Raw genomic sequence first — 6000 nt, 5'->3', positions numbered from 1 at the left:
TCCATGTGTCTCAACTGAAGAAGTGTCTCTGTGTCCCTGAGGAATAGTTACCAAGGGAAGAGCTCAGTGTTCAGGGTGATTTGACTTACACGGAGTATCCTGTCAAGATTCTTGATACATTGACTCGAGTTACAATAAATAAGGTGATAAAGATGTGCAAAGTACAGTGGAGTCACCATGGAGAAGATGAAGCAACATGGGAAAGAGAAGAAGAGCTTCACATAGATTTTCCCCATCTTTTCCCTAGATCTTCCTAAATCTCGAGGACGAGATTATTTTTAAGGGGGGTAGGATTTGTAATACCCATTTTGTAAAAGAAATAAAAGGAGAATTTCTTTTCCTTTATATGTGATTTTTTTATTATTCATCATCACATGTGAACACTCCATTTGAAAATAAATGATATATATACCACTAAATTATGCATCATGCTGGATATTGTTTTTGTGTGTGCATTTTGTGATAAGGAATATAGTAAAAAGTCCAAAGTGGAATTCAAAACTTAAAAGAGATTCTAAAATTTAGGAAGAGAAACAAACAAATATCATGTGAAATAAAAATATAAATAGTATATATAAATATTTATGCCCAAGCTAGAGCTTGTCATGACATAACATAATCTGTGGATAAAAATTTGCCACAAAACATTTGGATTTGAATTTGGAGCTAATTTGAATGGGAAAATGAAAGGAAAATAAGATTAGAAAAAGAAAACAGGAACTGTTGCGCCTGGGCTCAAGTTCTTCATTTCGGCCCAGTAACCAAAACACACCGTGCGGCCCGTCCAGCCGCCTGGTGGTGGTGCCGACAAGTGGGCCACCCTTGTCATCCCGCTCTCACGCGCACTTGGCAAGAAACTTGGTCTCGCTGCCAAGCGGGCCCCGTTGATCAGCTGCTGGGTGCCAGGAAAGGGGGCGCGCGTCTCACTGAGTGGTGGACCCGCACAACTGTGACCTCTCGGCCCCTCACTCACTGCTTGTGGGCCTCCCACGTTCGGTCTTCATCCCCGCGAAAGCCGCGCGCTGGCGTAATAGAACGCTGCCGCGTCCGCGCTATCCCCACCGTGCGTTTGGGAGCCCGAGCAACGGTATTAAAAGTCGGGCGCCGTTCTTTCCTCCCCTCATTCTTGCCCTCGCGTCCGCCACTGTTCTGCGCTGCATTTTGCCGCCGCCATTGGAGTGAAAACAGAGAGAGGGGCGGGATCGTTCTGCCGCCGTTGACAGCCGCAAGGAGAGCGTTTCAGACCCTGATTGGGTTACCCAAAGCTCGGGTTGCTCGCGTATAGGTGGTGCGTAGGCGCAATTGGGAAGGGGATTCACGACGCCGCGGGAATTCTTCACCGAGGTCGGAGATGCGTCGTTCGCCATGGCCAAGACTTTCTGCGTCCTACCGCGGGGTAAGTTCGCGTTCACCGCATTCATCACGCTTAGTGCATCGAGTAGAATATCTCGGAGCAGTGCGTTGCGCGCGGTGCTGTGCTTTGGGAGATCCCGGCCATGGCGCCGCTGCGCCAGATTGCCGCGCCGCCGTGCAGAGTCTCTGTGCCGCGGGTCGGTGAGGCGAAGTTAGTAGATAGGTTAATAGCCGTCGATCCGTGAATGTGCGGGTCAGATCTGTTGCAGCATACCGCTTGGATTGGATAGGCGTAACCGTCCGATCGTGATCCGGTGACTGTGATTCAATATCGAAAAATAAGATCGGTACCGTTGATATACCCATCAATGGTTTGTTTGCGTATGAGACCATCGGGGTATCCGGACCGTCTATCTCCAATCGTGCGGTCCAAGCGCAACGATACCCCTTCGGCCTGTCTGTTTCACAAAAGAGCCCCTGGAATATCTGTGAATCAACCCGCCGTCCTAAGCGACTGTGCTCTGTGTCTGTGGTATTTTACCCCGAGGCCCCTGAGTTCTCTGTAAATAGTGCTCCCATTCCAGAGATCGTTTAAATCGAATAAATGAATAGAAAATGGATTTTTTTAACATGAAAATAATTACTAGAACTTGATAAATGCATAGAAAATTTATTTGGAGTCCAAATTAATCCATTCCACTTTCTAAAATCTTGTAATTTTATTATCTATCACTTAGAGCCTCTGTTTTATCATGAAAACAGTAAGAAATTTAATTCCTCACTTAATCCATTTTAAACACATGAAACCTTTGGAAATTCATAACTTAAAATCTATAACTCCAAAAATCATGATTTCTGTTCCTAGGATTTTATTTTAATGTGTAGATTATTACTGTGTATTTTGTTTATATGTTTGGTGTGATGTTAATTTCTCTGTATACACTGTGCTTGTTTGTATTGTGATGAGTAGAAGAGCCCGTGACTGAGGATCCTGGTGAGCAGCAGATAGAAGTAGCTGAGCAGGAGCTCATTGAAGGCAAGTTGTGCCCTTGATCACTTTTTACCCAATAATATTCTTAATATCATTTATTCATGCATAGGTTAATTTTGATGGGACCCAATAGGTCACCCTAGATTGTTTATCTCATTACCTTGTTTAGCCCTGAATCACTTGGGTAGTTTGCTATTGCTTTACATGGTTTTGGGATAATCATTTATTATATCTATGTTCCAATTCTTTTGTCATTCTATTTATGCTCATGTCAAGATCATTAATGTTAATTGGAACATAGAGCTTAACTTGAGAAACACGTGCCACCACAAGGGTTTAATGGGACGCCCTTGGCTGACTAATTAGGAAAGCTAGTGGAAGACTACCTTACCCGAAAGGGGCAAGGGCAGTAGGGGAGTTGCATGCAAGGAGGTTCTCGGGTTGATTTAGCTGCGATGGCGGACAGACAGGGGATTCTTGCAAGTGCTCTTCCCATAAACTGTAGCGGGTTTTTGGAAGCTAGTAGAACTTTGTAAAGGCCTCGTAGTGTTGCCCTGCCGCGCTTCCTAGGTAGAGGTGTATGGGAGTCGCGACCCCTTGGCAGATGGGTAACATGACTTGTGGGTAAAGGGTACAACCTCTGCAGAGTGTAAAACTGGTATACTAGCCGAGCTCACAGTCATGAGCAGCTCAGGACTCTCTGATGATTAAATTATGAAACTTAAATTCAATTTTGTTATTTGCATATGCATGGGTTTATTATTAATTTTGTTCTATTATTTATTAAGGTTTGGTATTTACTTACACTTAGTAATTGCTAATAAAATTTTGACCAACTACTTAAAAGCAATGCTCAGCTTTAACCATTCTCTTTGATAAGCCTTACACTCCATGAGCTCCCACCTTTGGTGAGTTCATGTCACATTATTCCCCACGACTTGTTGAGCGATGAACGTATGTGAGCTCACTCTTGCTGTCTCACCCCCCCAGGAGAAGAACAGGTGGTTCAGGAGGAGCCACGAGGCGAGGAGTTTGATCTGATCTAGGTGGCGTTTCTCAGTTGACATTGGCGCCGACGATCCTTAGTTCGTTTCATATTTATCATTTTATTTTGTAATAAGTCTTCCGCTATGTAATAAATACTCTGATGTTTTGTGACATTTATCTCTATACACTCTGTTATTATATATGTTGTCTTCTTGGCGCATGTATGAGACGCACCTGTCTTTGTCCCTTAAAGCCGGGTGTGACACCTGGGACCTGGTGTCGTGTCCACCAGGCACCAACGTGGTCACCGGCAAGTGGCTATTTCGCCACAAGCTGACCTCGGATGGCTCCCTCGACTGCTACAAGGCCCGTTGGGTCCTTCGGGGCTTCACACAGCGCCACGGAGTGGACTACGACGAGACCTTCAGCCCCGTCGTCAAGTTCGCCACTGTTCGCGCCGTCCTCTCCCTCGCCCTCTCCCACGACTGGGCGATCCATCAGCTCGATGTCAAGAATGCCTTCCTCCATGGCACTCTGACGGAGACTGTCTACTGCAGCCAGCCCACCGGCTTCGTCGACGCTGACCGTCCGGATCTGGTCTGCCGGCTGAACCGGTCCCTGTACGGCCTGAAGCAGGCGCCACGGGCATGGTACAGTCGCTTCGCCTCCTACCTGGCCTCCATCGGCTTCGTTGAGGCCAAGTCGGACACATCCTTGTTCATCTATCGGCGCGGCGACGACACCGTCTACCTCCTGCTCTACGTCGACGACATTGTGCTCACAGCATCCACTGCCGACCTTCTACACCGCACGATTGTCGCCCTTCAGTGGGAGTTCGCGATGAAGGACCTGGGGCCCCTACACCACTTCCTCGGCATCACCGCCGAGCGCCGGCCCCGGGGTCTCTTCCTCCACCAGCGCCAGTACGCCATCGACATCCTGGAGCGGGCTGGCATGTCTGACTGCAAGCCCTGCTCTACGCTTGTTGACACTCAGGCGAAGCTCTCTGATGACGACGGGTCTCCGGTCGCCGACGCGACGTCCTACCGGAGCCTGACCGGCGTGCTCCAGTACCTCACCTTCTCCAGGCCCGACATCACATACGCCGTCCAGCAGGTGTGCCTGCATATGCACACTCCGCGGGAGCCCCATCTCACCGCGCTCAAGCGGATTCTGCGCTACCTCCGCGGCTCTCTCGACTACGGCCTCCTTCTCCGACCATCCCCGACGTCGGAGCTCGTGGTCTACACCGACGCTGACTGGGCTGGCTGTCCCGACATGCGCCGGTCCACCTCCGGTTACGTCGTGTTCCTGGGCGCCAACCTCGTCTATTGGGCTGCCAAGCGTCAGCCCGTCGTCTCTCGCTCCAGCGCTGAGGCCGAGTACCGTGCCGTGGCCAACGGCGTGGCAAAGGCCTTCTGGCTGCGCCAACTCCTCCACGAGCTCCACAGTCCCCTCCAACGCGCCACCCTCGTCTACTGCGACAACGTCAGCGCGGTCTACCTCTCCACCAATGTAACACCCCTGGTGTTACGATTACTAAAACTCTGACATGTCATCATCAACATTTGCATTAACTTGCTTGATACACCTAGAATGCATTCACTAGGTCAACAATTTGCAAAATTGGGATGTTTTGTATCGAGTGTAGGGCTTAGTGTTAGGGCTTTGCTTGAGCTAAGTAGGTGAGAATTATCTCTTAGGCGAGTGACAGTTGACTTGGAGTCTTAAGTACTGAAGGTAAACTTAGAACCTAGAGTAACTTTACCTTTGAAGTGTAAATCAAGTGGAAGGATCGCTTGAGGAGAGGGATCGACTTCAAAACCCTAAATTGAGCCCAAGAGTGAAATGGTGTATAAACAAAGCAACTCCAAAAATAAGGGCCTTTTTGGCCATGAGTTCTGAGTACCGGAGTTGGATCTTTGATTAAGGAGTAACTTTGCTTTTAGTGGTGGATCAAAGTTGAGAGGTGGTTTGGAGAAATAGTAGTCACATTTGAAACTCTAAATTAGTCCCAAAAGTGGAATTTAAAATTGATTGAGAATTTGTCAAAAGTCCATATATCAAAGTTGTGGAGCTTGGAAAAGTGAAAAAAATTCATATTTGGAGCTCTCCAAGTGGTGTGGGAGAATTTGAAGTAATTTGCAAAAGTTCAGATTTGGGTCATTTTGGAATCAGCCCAAAACAATTTTGTTTATCTGTTTTTGGATCCCTGTAACATTTAATCCATGAGTATTTTGGAAACAGTTGCTATAACAAACCTATAGAGTAACTATAGGAGAACAATGTTTATGAAATGTAGCAGCCCTAAAACCATATGTAACTAGGAGAAAAAGGAGTTAAAAGTGGGACTGTCAGACTTCTGGATTTTCAGACTTCGAATAGTTGCCTAATTCTGAAATCAGTGTTTTTAGTGCCATTTTGGGGCTGTGTGTTGCCTGTTCTAGGCAGCTTTGGACCATGGTTGATATGGGAGAGTTGAAGAGCATATGTCAGTGAACAAATTTTGTTATGTGCATTAGGCCTGATCTGACCCAGAACATGGAGTAAAAGTTACTCAAAAGTGGGCTGTCAGTGTTTACATGGACTGAATTTTGTTCAGTTAACAGACAACTGAATTTCAGCGATTGGTGCCCTATTTAGAGCACTTGTGTGGCCATTCCATTAGG

The sequence above is a fragment of the Zea mays genome, chromosome 2, assembly GCF_902167145.1.
Source record: "Zea mays cultivar B73 chromosome 2, Zm-B73-REFERENCE-NAM-5.0, whole genome shotgun sequence".
Taxonomy (NCBI): domain Eukaryota; kingdom Viridiplantae; phylum Streptophyta; class Magnoliopsida; order Poales; family Poaceae; genus Zea; species Zea mays.
Note: the sequence above shows the minus strand (reverse complement) of the source record.